The 26,606-nt window shown below is 35.3% G+C and overlaps 1 long non-coding RNA gene across 5 annotated transcripts in view; it reads left to right on the top strand.

The window, feature by feature from the left end:
- Positions 1-26,606, top strand: part of LOC141414950 (uncharacterized) — a 114,775-nt gene that overhangs the window by 45,836 nt on the left and 42,333 nt on the right. For 3 of the 5 annotated variants that reach the window (XR_012439969.1, XR_012439968.1, XR_012439970.1), the window contains one exon: positions 4,962-5,172. The exons of the other annotated variants lie outside the window; for them this stretch is intronic. This is a non-coding gene — a long non-coding RNA (uncharacterized lncRNA). The remainder of the gene's footprint in view (positions 1-4,961; positions 5,173-26,606) is intronic. 5 annotated transcript variants of the gene reach the window in all.

Consider the following 26,606-nt stretch of genomic DNA (forward strand, 5'->3'; position numbering starts at 1 on the left):
CCTCCTAAAGATTCTGCATCCTCTCCATAGCACCACAGGATAGAGATGAAGGCTTCAGCACATGGGCCTTTGGAGGATATTCAAGATCCAGACTGTAGTGGCCCTAATTTTTGAGTAACAGTTTACACCTAGGTTTTATTTTTTGTTCAGCTTGACAATCTGGTTTTTGACTGGTGACTCTGTCTGTCCCAGTATATGTATTTATAAATATTTATATGTAATGTCCATGTTAGTATTATTAACTTATAGTATTTGGACTTGTTTCTATTACTGTATTTTTGCTTTCTGTTCATCCTGTTCCTTGTATGCTTCTCTTTTGTCTTTCTTGTTTTTCCACATATTTTTCTCATCTTTTTTCCTAATTCATATTTTTGCTAGTTTGAGGCTTATATACTCTTTTTCCTATTGGTAGTTAGTCTTAAAATTTTACTATAAAAATTTACAGGCTAGCCATGTGCATTGGCTCTCCCATGTAATCCTGGCTACTTGGAAGGCACAGATTGGATAGATTATGGTTTGAGGCCAACTTGGGCAAAAAGTTCATGAGACTCCCATTTTAGCCAATGGCTGGAAGCTGTGGCACAGGCCTGTTATCTCAGCTGTGCAAGGAAGCACAAATAGGAGGAACTGTCCAGGCCTGCCTGAGGAATAAAGTAAGACCCTATCTCAAAAATAACAAAGGCAAAAAGAGATGGTAGAATGGCTCAAGAGGAAGAATGCCTGCCTAATGAATGTGAAGAAGCCCTGAATTTAAACCCCAGTTCTGCCAAAAATTCAAAGACTAAAGTTAAACAAAATCTTTACTCTCTTTACAAATAATAGAAAGACTTTAGAACAGCTTTAATTCTAATCATCTCTCCCCTAATTCGTACACTGTTTTTGTTCTCTTTTTAACTTATCAAGTAGATATTATAATTGTTACTTTATACAGAAAATCTGTTCCCCTAATTCATATGCTGATTTTGTTCTCTTTCTAACTTATCAAGTAGGTACTATAATTGTTACTTTATACAGAAGATCTGCTTAGATATACAGAAAAATCTATTTAGATATTTATATTTAGTATTTTATTTAACCACCATTTTTTCCAGCATCCCATACTATCCTTGAAGAATATTTTCCCTTGTTTTTGAATCATATTCTTCAGAAATTACTTTAGTGGAAATACACTGGTACATAACTCTGAGATTCTGAGTATCTGAAAACATGTTTATTTCACTTTTGTTCTGGAATGATAGCTTGCTAGATGTACCTTCTAGTTTGATAATTAACTTTACTCAGAACTTTGAGATGCTGTTTACTATCTTCTACCTTGTATTCCTTACCTCTTCAAATATAGCCTCCTCTTAATTCCCTTTAGTCAGTCTCTCTGTCTCGCTCTGTCTCTTTCTCTCATATTTTTTGCTTTCTTTTTATTAATTTGGCAAGTATTTCAAATGTTATCAAGATATCAACTCTGTTGAATTTGTTTTTTAATTATATTTTTGCCTGTAAAAGTTTCATTTGTTCCTTTTCCAAATATGTTTGATAATTCTTTGTAGCTTCTAATTCCTTGCATGTTTTTCTGATTCTGTCTTGTATTTCTTAACATTTGGGTTTCATCTAGTTAGTCTTTTTTTCTGACAATCAGAATATTTTAAATCCTTGAAAGCAAATTTGTTTGGGGCTGCTGCTATGAACAAAATCTAATGATATTCTGTTATAAGAGGTATATCCTTCAATAAGTAGAAATGTTGAAAGAATGGCTGGGTGTTGTATGGCATGCCTTTGAAACCAGCCAATTTGGAGATGAATATTGAGAAGATCATGGTTTGAGGCCAGTCCAGGTAAGAAGCTGGGGAGATCCCATATCAACAATAAGCCAGGCATAGTGGTGTGCACTGTAATTCCAGCCAAGTGGGAGGCGTTGTTAGCTGAATTTCAGTCTGAGGCCTGCCCCACACAAAAACATGAGACTGTATGTAAAAAATAACTAAAGCAAAAAAAGCAATGGGGGCCTGGCACAAGTGATAGAGCACCTGCCTAGGAATTGCAAGACCCTGAAGTTCAAACCCCAGTACCACCAAAAAAAAACAAAACATAACAAAAAAGTTGAAAAGACAACAGGATTGAAGTAGCAGAACTCATCACTAAAAATCAAAAGAGGCATTTTATAATGATTACAGGTTTAATTCACCAGAGGCTATAACAATTGTCAATCTGTATGGATCCGATACTATAGCCCCAGACTTATATATGTCAAGTGTTGAAAAAAACTGCGAAGAAGATGAAGGATTATGGAGAGTTTACCAAAGATTTTTCAATAATAGAAAAAGCAGACAGAAAATATTAGTTAGGATAGAATATTTGAACAATACCACCATCAGTCTTTAACTAGCAAACACACAGAATATTACAATAAAAACTACTTATAGAAAATTCTATAAGAAGGCGCTTACAGAAAATTTGTAAGAATTGACCCTATGGCTCATAAAAGATATAAAATCTAAAAACTTTAATTATCATATTATTGTACTTGGAGTACATTGTGGCATTTACAAAAGTGCTTACATTATATTTTAGTTAAATTCACTCCCTACATCATTCTCCTTTATCCTCCTTCTTCCATTCTTAGAATAGATTCAACAAGTCTTGGGTCTCATTTTTCCACTTTCATACATGAGTAGATAATATAAGAAATGTAAAAAGATTAAAATGAATTGTAACCCTGCAGGATATGTTCTCTACTCACAATGCAATTCAGTAATAAGTAATATTTATAAGAATAAAACCACTTTGAAATGATTTAATAGGACAAGTTTAATAGAAATATGATAGTTTTATCAATCTATGGATATTTTAAAAGTTAAATAACAAGGGATATTTTATAAGCCATTATTCACAAAACTGTTTCTTTACTATATTAAATACTAGAAATATGCTGCTTAGACATACTTGAAGATAACTTATGAATTGGTAAGAGCAATGATGTTTTCAAAATGTACTTATAGAAATCCTATAAGCCTCAGTCATAGCTATCTGCAAAGGATGCAGTAGTGAACAGCCAAAGTTCCTGCTTCAGGGTTCGGGCTTATGGAGGAGATGATACCAAGTGATTTCAGTTTATGGCTGTATGTGACAGCAGACTGAAATGCTGCATATTGCCCAGTAAAATAACTTATAGTAATTCTCTTGATCATCTGAAAAAGTCTCTATTTCACCCTATTTTGAGTGGTTATCTTTTCTGTATATAGGGTTCTCAGTAGATATTTTTTTATTTCTTTGAACGCTTCAAAATTATCATTAAAGATACCTAGTAGTATACATTGTTTTTAGTAAGTCAGCGGTTTCTCTTTTCATTTCCTCCTGTGTGTAATGTCTTCCCCCCTCTCCTCCTTCTCTCCTTCCTTCCTTCCTCCCTTTTTGAAACTGCAACATTGCTCAGCAATAGAATTTCCATTAAACTTTTTGTTAGGCTGATGGAGTCATATGTAGCTTGGTATTTGGCCAATGATCCAAAGGAAATTCATGTATAAGGGGTTATATACAGGATATTTTTATAAAGAATGTATATAATTGATATTATATATGTAATATGTAATAGACAGTATGTACTGTGATATGTATAATCTATATAATCCAAATAATCTGTGTCTGATATATATTATAGACAATAATACATATATTCTCAATATTATTACTTATGTTTTATATAGATCATATTTCTATAATCTCCCTGTAAATTCCTGCTCCTCAGGAGCCCTGAACTCCAGTCTCTCTTTTATTACATCCACTTGCTCTCTGTTTAGTCTCCTGCTTCTCTGTGATGCAGTTTGGACGGTGTCCTCAGGCAGAGACCAGAGTGAATGGGGAGCTCAACTCAACACGTGTCTCTTGTGTGACTGTCACAGCCCTGTCCTGATCACAGACCAGTGCCTGAAAGCAGTTGTTCCCGATGTTGCGTCCAGTTTCATGAGGTCTTGTGGTGGGAGTGTACGTTCTCCCCCTTACTTTGTCTCCGCTGGAACAAGAAATTTACTAAACATTTTGTTGGCAGAATGAATATTGTTTTACAGAATTGCCATTTAGAAAAATGTGATTGAAAAAAAACATTACTTAATTCAACCTTTTGCCTAGACACAAAGAACTAACATCCAATTTTTTTAAATTTGGAATATTACATTCTACTTAATTGTCATTTCTTGAAAAACACTCACTTGGTCCCTTTTCCCCCTCCAATTATATTAATTCCATTTCCTTCTCCTCTTCACACTAAATCTCCTTGAAAGAGTTGTCAATCTCTGTCCTCTGTTTTCCCCATTGCCACTGTCACCACCTGACAGACCATATATTTTGTTTATTATTTCCATTAACATAAAGATCAGTTTTGGACTTTTTTTGTAGTACTTGGGATTGAGCTCAAGGTTTTGTGCTTGCTAGAAAAGCTCTCTGCCACTGCACCAATCCATTCTTGGATTCTTGTTTGACACACATAACTTAAAATATTTGAAAATAGACATATCTCATTTCGAAGTAAATTATTTAAAACACAAGTAAAATCCTAACTCAGATCAACACATTTCAAACTTCAGTGCACATTTCTCATGTGTTCACTACTTTACTAAAGAAATGGAGGAATGGTCCAGTAGAGAGGGGACCACTGATAGTACTACTCATGGAAGGGTTTGGCAGTGGCAAGACACTTCATCCACAGTCACAGGAGAAACACCATCAAGTGCAGTGTGAACAGATTTAGGCCAGTCTGACAGCTTTCTTCTTAAGGTTCAATTTCTTTGGTGAAAGGGGATTGGAGGATTGAGGAAAGAGAGGAAAGTATGAAATGGTCTTCCAGAAGAGTCAACATGCAATTAGATTGAGAACTGGAGTGAGATTGCTGGCAGCAAAGGTCCAATTAAGTTAATAGTTGTGAGCATAAAGTGCTATCAAGAAGTATCTTAATCTATAAAATCTTATTTTTACAGGTTTTGAATTTTGAGAATGTCATGGACTCAAATATTTGTCTTGTGCCTGTCATGAGCTAGGTCTCAGACTGAAGTTGTGAAATATGAAAAAAGCAAGATAGATACTGGATCTATGCCCTTCTAGATACATTCTATGAAAACTCGGTGTTGAAATATAAGAAGGACTTATCTTTATGAAAATATTAATTTAGGGGACAAAAGTATTAAAAAGGTAAGGAAGTTTGTGCATTTATTATTGTTACTGGGAATATATATGTTCTTACTTGTAACATAAAGGAAGAAAATGGCCTGGATTCTAAATCATCAATATGTCATCCTTACACTTTCAGTGACATGCAGTAACATAGAGGACACTCCAGGTAACGGACTTTGTTACTAACTGGGATTTTGGCTTTATATTTCTTTCTATAGCTTTGTTGAGCTGGAATGGATCACAAATAAGCAACAAAAGTCATCTTTTTCCCTACTAAGTACGTGACTTGTCTAGAGACAGGCTGCAGCCTATTTCATACTTCCTACCCTTAGGTCCCATCATGGTTCCTGATATCCCTGATGTTCCAAAGGCACATGGCCTTATAGGGGTAAAGAGAATGAAAAGAATGCTACAGAAAGTATAAAACACAGAAGTTATTCCTTCCTACATTTATTTAAAATCTCACCTGTTTTCTCAGTGTCTTGAAGCTCTACCTTCTTCCCTAGTTAACCCTCCTTCTTTCCCAGATCTTGCTTGAGGATTCCATCATTTTCCTTAACCCACAGCAAACAGCCTTATCAGCAGAGGGATGTTGTATGGGGCAAGGCAAAATAAGTTGTAATATTAAATTGCCAGAGATTGTATTTTTTTTTTGGTGGTACTGGGGTTTGAACTCAGGGCTTCGTGCTTGCTAGGCAGGTCACTCTGCCAGCCCCCAGAGATTGTATTTTATTTTTTGGATTTTACATAAAGGCCTTATCCCAGCATTAAAACCTTCCGTGTTTTATCCCTGTTTAATAAGTCTAGTACTCCTACAACATACTGCTTCAATTAAGAGAATCAGGTTGCAATCCCACTCAAATCGTATGTTTTCCCTCATATGTGGGCTTTTCAAGCAAGAGCACACAAGGGAGGTATGAGGATAGGTAAGAAACCCAAAAAACATGATAGTATTTGATATCCTCAATGCAAAGGAACTAATGCAGAAACTTTAAAGCAACAGAAGCCAATAGGAGAAGGGGATCAGGAACAATAGAAAAGGTCAGTTTGAGAAGAATTAACTTAGAAGGTAACAGATGTACATGAAAGCAATGCGAGGGATCTCCCTGTATAGCTATCCTTATCTCAACTAACAAAACCCATTTGTCTTTCTTATTATTGTTTATACTCTCTCTTCAACAAAATTAGAGATAAGGACAAAACAGTTTCTGCCTGGAAGCAAGGGGGCCAGAGGGAGAGGGAGAGGACAGGGGTAAGGGGGAGAAATGACCCAAACATTGTATGCACATATGAATAAATGAAAAAAAAAAGAGAGAATCAGGTTGGCGTAGCCTCATGGATTCACATCTATGTCTTCTATTCCTCTGGTCTTCATGTCTTTTTTTGTGACAGTATCATGCTGTTTTTCTTGCTATGACTTTGTAGTATAGTTTGAAGTTGGGTGTTGTTATACCACCAGCATTTTCCTTTTGTTTTGCTCGGTTGCCTTGGTTATTGGCAGTCTTTGTGCTTCCATATGAACTTTAGGGTTGACCTTTCAATCTTTGTGATGAATGTCACGGGAATTTTAATGGGCATTACATTAAACTTACAGATTACTTTTGGTAATATAGCCATTTTCACAATATTGATTCTGGCAATCCATGCGCAAAGGAGATCTTTACTTCTTCTATAGTTTTCTTTGATTTCTTTCTTCAGTCCTTTATAGTTTTCATTGTAGAGGTGTTTTTCTTCCTTTGTTAAATTTTTTCCAGGCATTTTTTAAGGATATTGTAAAGAAATTGGTTTACTATATTTTTATTCTGCTGGTTTGCTGAAGGTGTTTATGATATCTAGGAGTTTTTTTGGTGGTTTTCTGGGTCTTCTAGGTATAAGATCTTGTCATCTGCAATTAGGGATAGTTTGACTTCTTTCCTATTTGAATTCCTTTTATTTATTCTTCCTGTCTTATTGCTGTGGCTAGGTATCACAGGACTACATTGTCTTGTTTCTGACATTAGAGGAAATGGTTTCAGTTTTTCCCTATTTAGTATGATGTTGGCTATAGGCTTGCTGTGTATAGCCTTTATTATGTTGAGGAAGGTACCTGCTATTCTTAGTTTTATCCGAGCTTTTTTCATGAAATGATACTGAATTTTGTTGAAGGCTTTTTCTGCATCCATTGAGATGATCATGTGTTTTTTGTCTTTGCTTCTGTTAATGTGCTGTATTACATTTAATAATATGCATATGTTGGAACATCCCTGCATTCCTGGAATGAAACCAAATTCATGATGGTGTATCTTTTTGATATTTTGTAGATTTCCATTTGCCAGTATTTTCTTGAGAATTGCTGCATCTAGTTCTCTAAAGATTTTGATCTGCAGTTCTCTTTTTTTGTTGTTGTGTTCTTGTCCTGTTTTGGGATGAGATGATTTCATAGAATAATTTTGACAACATTTCTTCCCTTTCTATTTCATGGAAAAGTTTGAGGAGTGTTTGTATTAGTTCTCTTTCATAGATCTGGTAGGATTCAACAGTGAACCCATCAGGTCCTGGACTTTTCTTTTTTGGGTAACTCTTTTATTGCTGCTTCAATTTCATTACTTGTTAAAGATTATTTATGTGATATATATCCTCGTGGTTCAATTTTGGTTGGCCATATGTGTCTAGATATTTATCCATTTCTTCTATATTTTCCAATTCATTTGAATTTAGGTTTTCAAAGTAATCCCTAATGAGTCTCTGGATTTCATTGGTGCTTATTATGACCTCCCTTTTTTAGTAGGTCTTTTCTCTCTTCCTTTTAGTCAGGGTTGCTAGGGGTTTATCAATCTCGTTTATCTCTTCAAAAGAACCAACTTTTTGTTTTGTTGATTTTTGTTTGTTCCATTGTTCTTTGTTTTTTGTTGTTTGGTTTTTGGGTTTTTTTGGTCTCTATTATGTTGATTTTGACCCTTTTTAAAAATTATTTCTCTCCTTCTGCTAGTTTGGGGTTTAGCTTGATCTTGTTTTTCTAGGAGTTGAGATACAGCAGTAGGTCTTTGATTTGAGTTCTTCCCATGTTTTTAATATATGCATTCATGGCTATGATGATAGGTTATAATTTTCTTTTAATTAAATTCCAGAAACTTTTTTATTTCTTCCCTTATTTTTTCAATGACTCACTGATTATAGAGCAATGTGCTGTTTAGTCTCCAGGTCTTTGAATATTTTCTGCTGTTTCTTTTATTCTTGAATTCTACTTTTATCCCATTGTGGTCAGACAGTAATCAGGGGTTATTTCAACTTTCTTATTTTGTTAAGACTTTCTTTGTGACCTAAAATATGGGCTGCTGAGAAAAAGGTATATTGTGCTGTTTCTGGATGGAATACTGTGCAGATGTCTGTCAGGTCCATTTGACAGATGGTGTCATTAAATTCTAAGGTTTCTTTGTTGATTTTTTTTTTGTCTGGATGATCTTTCTGTTGGTGATGATGGACTACTGAAGTGCCCGACTATCTTGTGTTGGGGTTTATCTGTGCTTTTTAGTTCACTAGAGTATATTTAATGAAATTGAGTGCACCAATATTGGGCACATATAAGTTAACAATTGTTATTTCTTCTTGATTTATTGTTCCTTTTATTAGTATGAAGTGACCTTCTTTGTCTCTTCTGAATAATTTAAGTTTGAATTCTACTTTATAAGTATAGCTTGATATAAGTATAGCTACTCCTGCCTATGTTCAGAGACCATTAACTTGGTAAATCTTTCTCCACTTCTTCACCCTAAACCAATGCTTGTTTCTGTCTCTGAGGTGGGTTTCTTATAAACAACAAATCGTCAGGTCTTCCTTTTTAATCCAGCTTGGCAATCAATGTCTTTTGATGGGAGAGTTGAGGCTATTAACATTTGATATTAATATTGAGAGGTATGTAGTGATCCCTGCCATTTAGTTGTTTTTGTTGTGTAAGGGTTTATGTGTGTGTGTATACGTTTAATTAGTTCTGTGCTACTCTTTGATTACTTTTCTGCCATTCTATTGAGACTTAATAATTCCCATCATTTCTTTAATCTCTCTACTTGACCCGTTTGGGGGATGGTTCTACTTAGGTTATTTAAATCCAGGCTCCTCTTGGTGGTAGGGTGGGCAATCAAAGTGAGCTTATTTGAGTAAGCAGGTTCTCTGAAAAGGTCCTGTAAGGAACTGATATGTGAGCAGTGACCTGCCCCTCCTGCCCACTGGGCAAGCCTGGGAGCTAGTTGAGCTGTTTGGCAAAACTCTCTTTTCTGGGGAAGCTGTTAGTTTCATCTCTCTACTAGTTTCTCCAAGGTGGAGGCTTGATCAGCCCACAGTCAGTGTTATCTATCATTTTGCTATAGTTACCATCTTCTTTTGGGAGGAGAGATGAGAACCCTTAAGATCTATCCTCAGTAAATTCAAGTGTGCAATACATTACCATTACATTCACTGTGTTGTACATAATACCTCTAGAACTCATTCATCTCATATAACTGAAACTTTTTATCCCTTGGTCAATATTGCCCCATTTTTCCCTCCTCCCAACCCCTCGCAACCACCATTCTAATTTACATTCTAGTTTCTAACAACTAAATTTGACCATTATGGATTCCACATGTAAGCAAGATCATACAGTGTTGTCCTTCTGCATCTGGCTTATTTTATTTAGCATTTTGTCCTCTGGGCTCATCCATATTGTTGAAAAAGGCAAGATTTACTTCTTTTTATTTTTTTCTCCTTTAATTTCTTTTTAAAGACCAAATAATATTCCATGTGTCATATAATTGTGTATACATATGCCACATTTTCTTTAGCCATTCATCATCCATCAATATACACTTAGGTTGTTTTCATATCTTGGTTATTGTGAATACTGAAATAAACACAGAAGTGCAGATATCTTATTTAAATATTGATTTTATTTCTTTTGGATATATGCCCAGCAGTGGGATTTCAGAATCATCATTTAAACTATTTGAGGACTATCCCATTGTTTTTCATATGGCTCTATCAGCAGTGTACATGGTTCCCTTTTCTGCACAACTTTTTGCTTATTCATTTTGTATATGATATATGATATATATATATATGTGTGTATATATATATAGTGAGAGACTTTTTATCAGATAAATGGTGTGCAAATTTTTCTCCCATATGTAGGTCACCTTTTTCAAACCACCTGGTCAATTGTTTCTTTTGCTGTGCAGAAACTTTATTGTTTGATAATGTCCTACTTACTTATTTTTTGCTTTTGTTGCCTGTGCTTTTTGGATCATATCTGAAAAATCATTGCCCTGATTAATGTTAAGAAGCTCTTTCTCTGTTTTCACACTTTCTGATCTCACATCTGTAATCAATTTTGAGTTGATTTTTTTATATGATTTGAGATAAGAGCTGTTTCATTTTTCAGCATATGGATATCTTGTTTGCTCAGTATCATTTATTGAGTGTGGCACTCTTGTCAGTGAACAGTTGACTGCAGAGGTGTGGGTTTATTTCTAGGCTGTCTGTTGTGCTGCATTGGTCTGCCTTTATCATACTATTTGATTACTGTAGCTTTGTAGTATATTTTGAAATTAGGAAGTGCGATGCTTCCAGTTTTGTTGTTCTTACCTAAAGGTCCCTTTTAGGTTAGATGTCCTCTCCAAAGCCAGAGTTCTTAGGCTTCTTCTCTAACAGCGGATTTACCACCTTATTGCCTCCTGCTTCTTCATGACAGCAAGGGCTGGGGCCATTTTCTGCCCTTGGCTTTCTTCCGTTTTAGTATCTTGCATAGCTGTAGAGACCTAATCACTTCTTATACATACCACTTCTTGATACTCTTATAACAGCAATTAAATTTCAACATGAGTGTTGAAGGTGACACTCAAACCACAACTGTGGGCTTTTCATCTATAGAGATAAGTTCCTTCTATTCCTGTTTTTTCAAAGTTTTAATTATGAATGCATGTTGAACTTTGTTGAATACTTCTGTGTCTTTTGAGATGATAATGTATTTTTTCTTTTTGTTAGTGTTATATCACTTTGATTGCTTGGAGTATGTCAAACCATTTTTGCACCCCAGGGATAAATACCATTTGATCATGGTGTAGATCCTTTGAATGTGCTTATGAGTTTGGTTTGCTAATATTTTATTGAGGATTTTTTCCCATGTTCATTAGGTATATTAGTTATAGGGTTTTTTTTTTTATGGTGTCTATCTGGTTTGCAATCAATATAATGCTGATCTCATAAAATGAATTTGGGAGAGTTCACTTTTCTATGTTTTGAAAGAATTTGACAAAGATTGATATTACTTTTTTAAATGTTTGGTAGAATTCATGCAAAACATGAATTCTGGTCACTGGCATTCCTTTCTTGGAAGTTTTTGATGATGATTCAGTCTCCTTATTTGTTATTGATCTATTCAGACTTTCTATTTCCTCTAGTATATTTTTATCTTTTCTGAGAATTTAACCACTTCTAGGTTATCTGGTTTGTGGGCATATAACTATACGTAGTACTGTCTTCTAATAATACTTCTGTGGCATTAGTTGTAATATTCCATCTTGTTTCTAGTTATAGTTATTTAAGTCTTCTCTCCCTTTTTTTTTTCTTGACATGGCTTTGCTATGCTGTGCAGGCTGGTCTTGAACTCATGATCCCCCTGCCTCAGCCTCCCATGTAGCTGGGATTACAGGTAGGTACCACTGCACCCAGTTTCTTTGCTTCTTTTAAACACCACTGATCTCTTCAGCATCTTTTTCTCATGCTCCTTTTCTGGCCAATTTGTAAAATGTCTACATTCTCCCACTCTTTTCCCCTTTGGTTAAAAGCAGCTAACCCATGCTGTAGCCTGCATAATTTGCTATTTGAAATATCCTCTGTAAACTAGTTCATTAGCTTTAACACTGATGTCCTGCAAAGTCCTAGGACATGGAAAAAATGCATCTCAAGTTCTTTTCACAGTTAACTAGGATGGCTTTTAGACAGTTTCCAATATAGTCTCCATTTCCATTTGAAGCCTTGTCAGCATAGCCTTTATTGTTCTATTTCTTTTACCATGTTCCCTGTAACAAAAACAGCCTCTTATATTGTTACTATTCTTGATTACCCAGTAACCAAACAATATTAAGTATCTTCCATGTGTAAGACATGGTACTAAAACAAGATAAAAGATAAAATTACTGCCCCCCCTATCTCATTTGTATGCTTGTTATGAAATAACATGTTCACAAATTGGCTTAAGTAATTTAATGCTGCTATTAACTTATTCTGCAAAAAAACAAATAAGGAAAAAGAAGACTGAATAGAGGGCTTTTACTTATCATACCATTATATAGAAATTAAAGTCCAGTATTCTACTAGCTTATGCTAATGCTGGGAATCTGGTACATGTTTTAATATAATGTAAAATTTTTACTGACATGAAGTAATTGTACAAAGAGGTTTCATTGTGACATTTATAACATGCATATAATGTACTTTGACCAAATTCACCCCATCTACATTACTCTTTTTCACAGTTTTTGTGGGTTTTATTTTGATATATACATATCTATGTATATATAGATAGATAAATATTTTTTAAATACACATATATTTATCATATATTATATATATACAACTTATATAATATTCACTCCCTGTCACCCTCTCTTTTCCCTTTCCTCCCACCCATTGGTAATATAATTTTATAGTATTTAATGTTATAAGGAAACAATATATATTACATTTCAGTAATACTGAAATGTATTATACTGGCTTAGTTTTGATGGTACTCATTTAGGAATTCTTGAAAGACTTATAGATGGTTCATTGGTTGGTGCACCTGTCCAGACTTGTATTTACCCAATGGAGGTATATATTATTACAAAATTTTAATTAAAGTCATGGTTTTAATGCAAATTGTAATGTCTTATAATGACTAAGTATTTATGTAATAAATAGCTTTATAACTATGGGATTTAAATAATACATCACTGTGAGTTGGTCTCAATAGATACTTTTTTGCTTAGGACAAAAGTCCTAAGCAAAGACAATTTATTTATGTATTTACTCCCAAGAAGACAATTTTATTTATGCATTTACTGATTGATTGGTAGAATTAATTGTTAACCAGGCAAATTTGGATTGAATGCTCCCTAAGTTTAAGGTACTTTTGTAGTGCTATGAATGATCCAAAGAAGGGCCAGACAGTGATTTTGATCATGTAACTTATATTCTAGAAGAGGAAATAAAACATGTACAGCAATAATTATGACACAAAATAGAAAAAATAAATTCTAGAAGCAAGATCGATATCCTGAGCTATGAAAACTCAAAGGGGAGAAATTACTTCTAACTAGGAATTTCATGAAAGACGTGAATAGAATGTGTGCTCGGCTTAGAATTTGGACACTCAGATATAATGAGGAAAGACATTGTATGTGAACATAACAGCTTGAGCAAAGGAATGGTGGTTTAAAAAGTAGGCATTTAAGTTTGGACTGGGTAGTAGCATAGATGAAGGGTTGGAGCCCAATCAAGAAGGCTCTTGACTTTATTTTAATTCTTTTTTAAAAAATAAGGAACCATTGAAGACTCTGGAGCCTGAAATAGGATCTAGGTAATTTTTTTTTTTTTACAGGAGAAGAGACTAAATAGATGGGAAGACAAGATAATGTCATAAGTCAAGGAAGTGATAGTAATGAGGGGAACTTGGAGCTAAGAGAAGGGACAACTTGAGAATTAGAAAGCAGGAAATGGGAAGGAAGAAAGCACAACTCTTCTGGGTTCTGTGCCTGAGTGTTAGGAGAGTTGCCTCTGGGTTGGCTCTCTAAAAGAGGGAGAGGATAGAGGAAGGGAGCCAAACTCTGAGTGCTGATGAGTTCAGACTTGCAAATATTGAATTTTAACTGTTGTGGGACAACCAATTAAGGATTTTCAGTAGAAAGTTGCAAATATGGTACTGAGAGTTGAGAACTCAATCTTGATATGTTACCTGTAGAGAGGTGTAACTTGAAATCATGAGAATGCCTAAGGAAAATGTAATGTTTTGTGGGGTTTTTGTTGTTTATTTGTTTGCTTTTTAGAGCTGAGAATACTTTTGAGAAGATCTTAATTTAGGGAGTAAGAAGAGAAATACATGCCCATGAAGTAGGCAGATAGATTTACTTGGGTAAGAGGAGAGTGCATTGCCCTTGAGAGGGCAGAGAATTTTAACAGTGAGATTATCCAGCTCTGGTCCTCAGAGAGGTGCATGAAACAAAAGGTTTCCTGCTGACTGGGCAGAGGCATCTGCACTAAGTTACACAGCTTGCCCTGTTAAAAAAGTTTATACTTTTTTCTCTTGGCTATTTGGAAGAACCATTTCTCCAAGCATGGATAGTGTGACTTTAGATTAAATTAATGGAAATTAAGACAACAAAGAGTTAAGTTTCTTTCAGGAAAATCATATTGAGCATGGGAATACTGATCACATAAGAGTCAGCTGGAGCCTACTTTTGTCCTCATGGCCTCTGTGAGATCATTACTTTATGAGCACAGAATGAGCCCAGGTCATATTAAATTACAGTGTATAGGTTTTCCCTCCGAGAGTATTTATTTTAAGAATATATAGAATGCTTTTCTCATATTGATTCTTCACTTCAACATGACCACATACTGTTTTAAACTTGAGTTTAAGCTGTGTTTGCTTTAATTTGTAACAATAATGTTATCTTTCAGAACATGTTGCCTTATAGCACATCAAATTTGAGTGGATATATCAATCAAAGGCCCACTGCTTAATTTTATTTTCTTACTAAATAATTTTTCAAAACCTTCTATACTATATACCAGTTGTGGATAGTTAGGAGCCAATTATGAAAAAGTTACAATTAATATTTATGATTGATATATTGATTATATTGATAGTATATTGATTTGTATAAAAATTTTTAAACATGATTACAAACCTCACTAGATAAGTAAATGAGTTGGGTGGATTTGATCCACATATCTTTATTAGGTTCTTATGTAGTAGTGAAGAACAGACTGACTGTAGGTATGACTGGGGAGTATTCTAGTGTTATTGACTGTGGCAAGAAGCTTCCAAAATGAGAGGGTGCCCTAACCTTTTTCAAAAGTTATGTTCCTAATTTAACTACCTTACACAGGTTTAGATCTTCCTGTTTATGAGGAAGTTCATTCTCAAAATAATGATATTATGTATTAGATGTGAAATGTCACACAGATTTTTATTCAAAAGGTATGGTAATAAGTAACTACATGAAATTGTTTCTGACCAAAAAGTGAATTGAATGTTTTTACTTGATTTTTTTGTGTATATGTTAGGTATCTGGTATCCTAATAATTTTATATTTGGCATGTTTTGTAAATTAGTCTTGTCAATAATGATTATAGACCTAAATTCTGATAAAATAATGTATTTCAACCCTAGAAACATTCCAGAATCACATATATGTGCATCTTCTAAAAAATAAAATTCTTGGGTTATATCCTGAGTTATTCAGATTAATTATCCCAAGAGAGGCCTTGAACTACCCAGAAGAATCTGATGTGCAGGAAAAATTGAGAAAACTTTAAATATTCTAGCACAGTTGTGAAAATTGCAATTGAGGGGAGGAATAATATAAAGTTGAGAATGAGAGCCAGCATGGAGATAGGGCAAAAACCCATAGTGCCGTGCTCATCAGATAGATTCCAGGGTACCTGTCCTTTCTGCCCATTGTTCTGCTCTGTCTCAGGAAGACCATCCTAACAGTATTTACCATTTTGCTGTAAGAACCAGGTGGGAGCATGTGACTAGAATAACCCGAGTTCATTCTCAATATAGGAAGGATAGTTCTCTATGTACAAGCCGAGTAGTATTTTTGGCAGGTAGTACCACCATCATGTGAAAAGTAGCCACGTTCACTTACTGCTTTAACAAGCACAGTTACATTTCTATAGGTATTTAAAGTATTGAAAATTATAGCATGCATTTCTTTCCCTTTTTGCTTTTTGCTTCTGTGATATTATTAAAATAAGTTTGTTGGTACTGTTTATATTGGGCTTTCTTCACTTTTTTATTTCTATATTCCAAAGTATCAAAGTGCCATTACACATCTCTCTCTCTTTTATTGTTACATGACTGTAATAATTGCATATTAAGGAAAGGTATTTCGGAATGTAATTTTTCAAAAGCATCAAATTCTGCATTTGAGTAATCATCTCAGTATGTAATGGTGAAGCCGCTGCCATCTTTTAATAAATGAGCCATTCTAAGATCACCTAGTGATGTTTTAAACACACTACATCTAAATAATTTCTTCCAGCCACTTTTATTTAAGGAATAGCAATTTGGAAAGATGAATCTTTTTAATATCAGCAATATGTTATACATATATAAATATAAATGGCACATTTACCCAAAAGTGGGACTGGTAGAAGAGACTAAGAGAGAAGGAAGAAAGGTAATGAACATTAATGAAATACATCACATCTGTGTAGGAATAAGACAAAACAAACACACTGAAAACTGTTGAACAAGACAGGATGGGAGGAAAGTGTGAGGAAGTGCAGTAGAAAAGAGGTTAATATTGCCTTAAGCGTAATGCATTTACAGGTAAAACACCAAGGCAAAAATCCCACTGAATGACAAACAGACACCTAAACAATGAAGGACAAGAATGAAAAAGGTAATGTTAAAGGGAGGGTGGGTAAGTGAAGAAATTTTAAAAAGGTGAATATGGTTAATGTACTTTATATACAAATATGAATATGGAATGTTGAAATCACCATAAGAATGGGACTAAAGTAGAAAGAAGAATAATGGAGAGGACTAACCAATTCAGGGTATGATACCTATATATGGAAATGTCACCATGAAACTCTCTGTGTAACCATTATAAGCAAACAAAAATATCTTTAAAAAACAAAAGAGAAGGTAAAACAAATCCTGCCCAGGGGATGGTACCAGAGGGAGGGAGGAGAGCATAAGGAAAGGGTGAAGGAGGGGGAATATGATGGAAGTACTATGTATTCATGTATGAAAATGGAACATTGTAACCTGTTAAAATTGTTCTAAGGAGGGGGGAGGGGATAAAAAAGAAAGATTAAGGGGGTGAATCTAAGATATTGTGTAAGAACTTTTGTAAATCTCACAATGTACCCCCAGTACAACTGTAATATAAATAAATAACAGGAAAAATAGTCAAGAAAATATGGTTTTGTTAGCCTACTGTAGGTTATTCAGTCTTTTTCTCCACAATATTTTATTAAAACCTGTGAAAATCTCCAGAATTTTGCTATAATCTTTGACTCTTTAAAACCAAAATAGACAAGCAAAGAAAAAACAAAACAAAAGCTTAAAAACAAAACATACAGACACACACAGAAGAACTAAAAATTCACGTTTCTTATTTGAAAACATCTGTGCATACTGTGCCTTGTTAGATAGCAGATAACCCCTTTATACTGAAGCTTTATTCTACTTAGAGTCGCGTAGTATTTAAAGGATATTTATTACTCTTTTCTCTACAAGCTTTTGAAGAATTATTACCTAGAACATCATGCATGATGATTTGCAGACGCTAGGATAATGATTTTGCTGACCTGTACTACATTGTCTCACACCTGTGGTCAGTTAGCCAGCTTCCCTCTGAACCTCCTTAGAACTTGCACATAGGCTGAATGTGAGTTTTGGTTTGATAATGAATACCTAAGTTAAAAAGTATGTTTTTAATAAGTGTAAGTTAATGATTCCCAAAACAGAAAAGCTGTAGAATTCATAAATAAATCAAAAGCTAACTCTAATTTAAAGCATGAGAGTCAAATTTATTATTTTATCAACTAGAGCCTTTTTATGAATTTCAGATTTTATTTCTTCTCCAAAGTTATGTTTGGAACCCCCCACATTTCCTTCAGTTACTCATGATCTCTTTAAGTTTTTAATTAGCAAGTGCCATGAAGAACAATAAAAAAGTTTTCTTCTCTTCATATTGAATCAAGAGTTAACATTACTAATTTCCCTTGGTTCTGCTGTCATTGCCATATTCCTCATCAGGAATTTAATACATTGGTGAAGTTGAACTTAGTCATTTTATATCCATTTCCTTAGGAAGGAGATACTAAGCATATTGTTCCTGTCAGAGTGAAATGTCAGGGACTTAGATTTTTAAGAAAATATTTTGAGCAGTTTTCAAGAAGAAAACAACATCACATGACCCTGTAGTCATCTTCTTGAGTAAACTATTTAAAAGGTCATGTGGTGATAGTCTTTCACATTCTCTTTCTCTGCATTTTATTTCCCATCAAACCATCAGTCATTCCCAATTCCAAATGCTCCTTTGTGGTCCCTCATGAAAGCCTTTCAAGTTGTTCAGGGGAACTTTCTGCAATGATAGAAATGCCGTATATTCATGTATTACAGAAAGCAGCCACTAGTCATATGTGGTTATCAGGCACTTGAAATGTTACTAAAGTGACTGAGTGGCTGAATTCTTACTTTACTTTTAATTAAATAGCCATGTGTCCAGTACCTATAGTATTGAACAGTACAAAACTGTTTATAAGTAGGGGGAGAGGTATATTCTGAAGTAATGTTAATTTCTGTAAGTTCTCATTATCATTGGAATATCATAATGTTTAAAGAATAAATATTGAATTATGCTGTTCCTTTTAAATTTATACCTCTGGTGGAAAAAGAAGCACCATGTATGATTCAACTCATTCAAGAAATACATACCAGAGAAGGAAAAAAGGGATTTTCCAGAGGTATCATCCCTAACATTATAAAGCTGCTTCGTGCAGCAGGCATCAGCTGTGTGGTTAATGAAAAAGCGAAACCATTTTGGGGATTAATGTAGAAGTGAAATACTATATTGTTGTCATTACCATAATCACTAAATTATGATACCTGAGATATAAGGTAACCTTACCTTTTTCTAAAAGGAAAGAAATATAATTGTTAAAGTATTTTTTCATTTTTTATTGCTAAATATATGTATTAAAAAATAATTTTGGTAAAGTCCTTTAATAATTGTAAATCTCTAATGTTCACTGAATTCTTTTTTACATTTTTTTCCTTCTTCTAGCTTTTCTTTTTTTTCTTTTTTTGTTAGTTGTTTATACATTTATTCAATATATACATTGTTTAGGCCATCTCTCCTTCCTGCCCCCTGCTGTCCAACTTCCTCTTCCTCCCACTCAGGCAGAACCTGTTCCACCCTCTTCTCCAGTTTTAAAAAACGTAATAGATAATAAGAAAGACATAGCATTTTTTGCTATCTTGAGATAAAGATAGCTATACAGAGAGATTCCTAGCATTGCTTCCATGCACATGTGTATTGCAACCCAAATTGGTTTATCTTCCTGTAGTGGTCTCTTGTCAGTTTAAGATTATTTTATTCACTCCTCAACTGTGGGCACATCAAACACTTTCAAGTTTTAGGTTTCCTTCCCTTTCCCTAGTCCTCCCATATGTGTTCTCCCCTTAGTGTGTAATCCATGTCCAATAATATTTCTGCATTTGTTTTAGGTCTATAATCAGCATATGAGGGAAAACATACGATTTTTGGCCTTCTGAGCCTGACTAACTTCGCTTAATATGATGTTCTCCATTTCCATCCCTTTACTTGTGAATGACAAAATTTCATTCTTCTTTGTGGCTGTGTAAAATTCCATTGTGTATAAATACCACATGTTCTTAATCCATTCATCAGTAGTGAGGCATCTTGGCTGTTTCCATAACTTGGCTATTGTGAATAGTGCTGCAGTAAACATGGATGTGCAGGTTCCTTTGTAATAACCTGAGTCACATTCCTTTGGGTTTATCCCTAGGAGTGGTATTGCTGGACCATATATCAGATCTATGTTTAGTTTTTAAGAAGCCTCCATAATAACCTGAGTCACATTCCTTTGGGTTTATCCCTAGGAGTGGTATTGCTGGACCATATGTCAGATCTATGTTTAGTTTTTAAGAAGCCTCCATATTTTTTCAAAGGTGGCTGTACTAGCTTACATTCCCCACCAGCAGTGTATGAGAGTTCCTTTTGCCTGGCAGCCTCACCAACATTTGTTGTTGGTGGTGTTTTTAGTGATAGCCATTCTAACAAGAATGAGGTGGAATCTTAGTGTGTTTTGATTTGGATTTCCTTCATAGCCAGGGATGGTGAACATTTTTTCATGTATGTTTTGGCCATTTGGATTCTTCCTTTGAAAATGTTCTGTTTAGTTCAGTTGACCACTTCTTTATTGGTTCATTGATTTGGGGGGAGTTTAGTTTTTGGCTCCCTGTGTATTCTGGTTATTGGTCATTTTTCTGATGTATAGCCAATGAATATTTTCTCCCACTCTGTGGGTGTTCTCTTCAGTTTAGAGACCGTTTCTTTTGTTGTACAGAAGCTTTTTAATTTCATGTAGTCCCATTTGTCCATCTTTTTTCTTAGTTGCTGGGCTGCTAGAGTTTAACTGAGGAATTCTTTGCCTATACCTGTTGCTTCCAGAGTATCACCTACTCTTTCTGTACTAACTTCAGAGTTTTGGGTCTGATATTAAGGTTAATCCACTATGAGTTGGTAGTAGTACAGGGTGATAGGCATGGATCTAGTTTCAGTTTTCTGCAGGCAGATAACCACTTTTCCCAGCAACATTTGTTGTTTATTCTCCAACATATATTTTTGGCACCTTTGTCAAAAATAAGGTGGGCATAGCTATGTGAATTCATATCCAGGTCCTCTGTTCTGTTCCACTGATATTCATATCAGTTTTTGTGTCATTACCATGCTGTTTTTATTGCTATGGCCCTGTAGTATAGTAATACAGTCTCATTCCTGACTTTAGGGAAAATGGTTTCAGTTTTTCACCATTAAATATGATGTTGGCTATAGGTTTGTCATATATAGCCTTTATTATGTTGAGGTACATTACTTCTATTCCTAGTTTTCTTAGAGCTTTTATCATGAAGTGGTGTCAAATCTTATCAAAGGCTTTTTCTGCATCTATTGAGATAATCAAGTGTTTTTTGTCTTTGCTTCTATTAAAGTGCTGTATTACATTTATTGATTTGTCTATGTGATGAAGCCAACTTGGTCATGGTGAATGCTCTTTCTGATTTGTTGTTGGATTTAGTTTGCCATTATTTTATTGAGGATTTTTGCATCAATGTTCATTAAGGAGATTGGTGTATAGATCTCCTTATTGGATGTGTCTTTGTCCAGTTTTGGGATTAATGTAATACTGGCTTCATAGAATGAGTTAAGCAGTGTTCCTTACCTTTCTATTTTGTGGAAAAGTTTAAGGAGAGTTGGTATTAGTTCTTTAAAGTCTGATAGAGTTCAGCAGAGACTCCATCAGTTCCTGGACTTTTCTCTTTTGGGAAACCGTTTGTTGCTGCTTCAATATTATTTCATGTTACAGATCTGTTTAGGTGATTAATATCCTTTTGGTTCAGTTTTGGGTTATCATAAGTATCTAGAAATTTGTCCATTTCTTTATGATTGTCAAATTTATTGGAATATATGTTCTCAATGTAGTCTCTGATAATTCATTGGTGTTTGTTGTTTTCTCCTCTTTTTCATTTCTGATTTTACTGATTTGGGTATTTTCCCTCCTTATTTTAGCCAGATTTGCCAGGGGCTTGTAAATCTTGTTTATTTTTTTCAAAGAACCAGCATTTTGTTTTGTTGATTCTTTGTATGGTTTTCTTGGTCTCTAGTTCATTAATTTCAGTCCTTATTTTTATTATTTCTCTCCTTCTGCTTCTTTTGGATTTTGTTCTTGTTTTTCTAGGAGTTTGAAATGTAGCATTAGGTCATTTATTTGAGATCTTTTTATCCTTTTAATATATGCACTCATGGCTATAAATTTTCCTCTTAGGACTGCCTTTTGTGTGTCCCATAGGCTCTGGTAGGTTGTGTTTTCATTTTCATTAACTTCCAGGAACCTTTAAATTTCCTCTTTTATTTCATCTATGACCCACTGATCATTGAGCAATGTGTTATTCAGCCTCCAGTTATTTGCATATTTTCTCTCTTCTTTTTGTTGTTGAGTTCTAGTTTTAATGCACTGTGATCAGAGAGAATGCTGGGGATTACTTCTATTTTCTTATATTCGCTGAGGCTTGCTTGTGCCCTAAGATATGATCAGTTTTGGAGAAAGTTTCATGAGCTGCTGAGAAGATGTATATTGTGCAAATGTTGGATGAATTTTCCTGTATACATCAGTTAGATCTATTTGATCTATGGTGTAATTTAGTTGTAGAATTTCTTGATTTTTTTGTTTGGATGACCTATCTATTGGTGATATGGGGGTATTAAACTCTCCCACTGACACTCTGTTGGGGTCTATAGGTGCTTTTAAGTCCTTTAGAGTATCTTAGATGAAATTGGGTGCACTGAGATTGGGTGCATATAGGTTCATAATTGTTATTTCCTTTTGGTGTATTTCCCCTTTTGTTACTATGAAGTGTTCTTCTTTATCTTGTTTGACCAATGTAAGTTTGAAATCTACTTTGTCTGCTATAGGTATTGCTACTCCTGCTTGTTTTGGGTGCCCATTGGCTTGGTAAATCTTCTTCCAGCCTTTCACCCTAAGCCAATGTTTATTTTTGTCAATAAGATGGAACTTTTGTAAAGAAAAGATTGTCTGATCTTCCTTTTAATCTAATTTGCCAAATGATGCCTTTTGATGGGGGAGTTGAGTCCATAGACATTCAGTGTTAATATTGACAGGTGTGTGGTGATTCCTGTCTTTTAGTTGTCTTTGTTGTTTAAGGGTTTGATTATATGCTGTTGAATCAATAACTCACACGATGCCCTTCTTGCTTTTAAGGTGTCCATGAGAAATCTGCTGTTATTGTGATTGGTTTACCTTTATATGTTATTTGTTTTTTTCTATTTTATAGCCTTCAGTATTCGTTCTCCATTCTTTGTGCTTGTTGTTTTAATGATAATATGCCACGGGGAAGTTCTGTTTTGTTCAAGTCTGTTTGGTGTCCTGGAGGCCTCTTGTACCTGAATGGGCAAAACTTTCTTGAGATTTGGGAAAATTTTTGTTATTATTTTATTGAATATATTATGAATCCCTTTTGCTTGGACCTCTTTTTCTTCTTCATTATTCATGATTCTCAGGTCTGGTCTTTTGATGGAGTTGGTGAATTCTTGCATGTTCCTTTCACAGCTCTTGAGTTGTTTGACTAATATGTCTTCAGTTCTTTTCTTTAATTTCTATTTTATCTTTGAGTTCTGAGATTCTGTTTTCCACTTCTTCTAGTCTGCTGGGATGGCCTTCCACTGTGTTTTGTGTATCTTTTTAATTCTTTTTTCTGAGGTTTTTCCATATCTCTGGTCACCTCCTCTTATTTTCATCTTTAATTCATTTATCTCTCTTTTCATAGTGTCCTCTGTTTCACTTTGGTGTTTGTTTAGGGCTCTGCTGAATTCATTTATTTGTTTCTGTGTCTTCTTGTGTTCTTTGTTTTTGGTGTCTTGAAATTACTTGAGTGCGTTTTGTACATTTTGGTTAACCATGTCTAATATCTTCTCCATGAAATTCTCAGTGATTTCTTGCAAGATTTCTTTGAGGATGTTTTTGTGGGCATTGCTGGGTTCCTTAGTGTACTTTGTCATTGTTTTGTTGAGGTCAGGGACTGGGTGTCCATTTTCTTCATTTCCCTCTGAATCCTGTATTGAATTAGTTTTTTGAAGAGAGTGGTTTCCATCCCTTCTTATCATCGCTCCACTTGTTGCTGTGCAACTATGTTCTTCATAGGCTAGTTGATGGTTTTGGTCACCTGTTTTCTTTCCCTTTATTTAATTTTTGTGTTGTGACTGTCTTGATTGTTAACTAGGTTGGTGTGCTTTTTCTTTCCCTGGCCTGGAGGTGTAATTTAGTAATAACTAATTCACAGGTTCAATGCCTGACCAGTTGTTTATGTATTATATAGAAGTCCCCTTGGTGATATTGTCTATAAACAGTGGGAGTTGGGGGGGGAGGCTAATGTTTGTTAGGCTAGCTGTAGAAATTTGGGGAATTGGTTAGGGTGGCACTAAAAGGAGAGGCAGGAAGTCAGGTGGGTAAGTGGGAGAAGCAATGTAGGGGCTCTGGGTTTTGTGGCCCTTGTGTGTGTTTGGGTATATTTTTGTTATTGTAGTATAGGGTGCTGTGTCAGGGATTGTAGGGGGTTGGTGTTGTGGAAAGTTGGCACAGTAGGTTGGTCAGCAGGTGGTGAGTGTGTAAGAGGGAGGGTTAGTGTGGTGACAGGTGGGAGAAGATAGGAAGAGGGAGTGATGGCAGGGGGAGAGAGTGGATGACAAGGGACAGAAAGAGTAGTTAGGAAGTAGAGCTTCTGCTATAGCACAGGAAAAAGAGGGAGAGTGAAGGGGGTGAGAGCAGAGATGAGAAGATAGTGATGGTGAAGTTGATAGTACAGAAACAAAAAAATATGAACAAAAATAAAAAACCTACAATAATATAATAAGCAAATAAAAAAAACACTAGGTTCAGGAACAATAGAATTTCAGTCTTAGTTTAAGTTCTGGAGTTATTCCTCAGGCATCCAGTCCTGGTATTGACATATAAGCAGAAGCAGTGATATGGTATCACCTGGTGACTGGCTTGTGGTTTTGTTCTTCTGTCCATCAGTTTAATTGAAATTGTGAGGTGAGGTAGGTTTGCCAGATCATGCTGGGTGGTTTCCTCAGCTGCCAGCTGTGTTATCCTTCGGCTGCAGTTATTTGGTCAGCTCTTCACCATTGAGGTGGGGCAGTTCGGTTTTGAATGCTGCCCTGTGGTTCAGGAGATCAGCTCTGTGATCCATTACCTGCCCTGCTTTGGGAAGTGGCTTGTCACTGTATTTGTTTACTGAGAGTTTAATTCTTGGCCTGCCCCCTTTATCTGGGGCAGGTTCAGTGTTCTACATACCCCCTCTGCTGTCCGTGTTTGATTACAATTCTCCATTTGTTTTTCAGTTTTATGGGAAAGTTCAGTTTTGGATGCTGCTCTCTAGCTCAGTAGATCAGATTGACTACCTTCTCTGGTTTGGGCAGTGGCTTGTCGCCTGCCTACTCTCAGCTTTTGCTGCCTTTCCTGTGTTTATTTACTGACACTTTGGCACTGAGAGATTAGTTCTTTGCCACGCCCCTTTTCTCTGATACAGGTTCAGCATTCCACACACCCACCCCCTCCACTGTCCATGTTTGATTACAATTCGCTGTTTGTTTTTCAGTTTTGTTGGGGGGTAATCAGCCTGCCCAGGGGCTGTGCTGCTTTATGTTCCCAGGGTGGATAGGGGAGTTCTGCATGGAGTGTGGTACTCACTTGTTCGTTCTGTCAGTTGACACGTAGGCAGGTTTGGAGCAGGCAGAGGCAGTGGGAAGAAATCATGCCACCTTTTCTCAGTGCAGCATGGCGTGAGGAGGCTTTCACAGACTAGGGGTTCAGGCTGTCACAGAATTTGATTCTGATTGATGCTCTAGTTCCACTTGATGGAAGAAGGAGAAGAGAAGGGAAAAAAAAGGAGAGAGAAATTGCCATGAAGGAGGAGGGTTTTTCTGGGGGTTGACCTGCCTTCCTTGCTGTGCCATGGGTTGCAGCTGTTAGGTGCAATTAAAGGCTGATTTCAGGGTCAGTCTTTGAATTTTTTGTGCACCTAATGTGATGGTAGTTATTATTTTAAGTAAAAGCAGTCAGAATTACCCAAGTGTCTCTCCAAGGTTTCGGGGAGGTTTTTGGAGTCACAGAGCTTTCTGTTTCTGTACCCCAGTCACCATCTTGGATCTCCTCTTTTGTGCATTTCTTGCTACTCCTTCTTTAATTCTAACTTGAAACTTGTTTTTGATTGGATTTGAAAATACCATACAGTAATATTATGAAACATTTGGTTGGTTACAGGATATTGTGTTAGCCTTTGTCTATTTAAAAACTTTTTTTCGGGCTGGGGTGTTGCTCAAGTGGTAAAGCATTTGCCTAGCATGATCAAGGGCCTGAGTTCAAAAGCCAGTCTTGTGACAACATCAAAAAAAACCTTTAAAAAAAAACAAAAGAGAAACCTGACACTGAAACTGTTTTATATAGTAAAGGAAAATGAGTGCATTTAAAATTGACATTATAGTTAGTCATTGGATTCTGTTTATCTTTAATCAAAATTTCTTCTATCATATTGTAGATGGAAAAATAATATGTATTTTTTTTACTTCCCTGGGTGCTTTCATTTGTAAATGTAAATACTGTTGTTTCATTTAATTCATGATATTTTCAGCATGTGTAATGAGGGTGGTATTAAGAAAAAGGCAACACTGGAAAAATTTTCTTCTATCTTCTGCTTGAAAACATTTGAGAGTAAGAATTTTATTTATTTTTTGTTATTAATTTATTCACACGTGCATACATTGTTTGGGTCATTTCTCCCCCCTGCCCCCATCTTCCCAATCTCTCCCCTCTTACCCCTCAGTTCCAGGTAGGTCCAGTTCTGCCTTTATCACTAGTTTTGTTGAAGAAAAGAGACAAGCATAATAAGGAAGACAAAG

Source organism: Castor canadensis, chromosome 12, assembly GCF_047511655.1.
Source record: "Castor canadensis chromosome 12, mCasCan1.hap1v2, whole genome shotgun sequence".
NCBI lineage: Eukaryota > Metazoa > Chordata > Mammalia > Rodentia > Castoridae > Castor > Castor canadensis.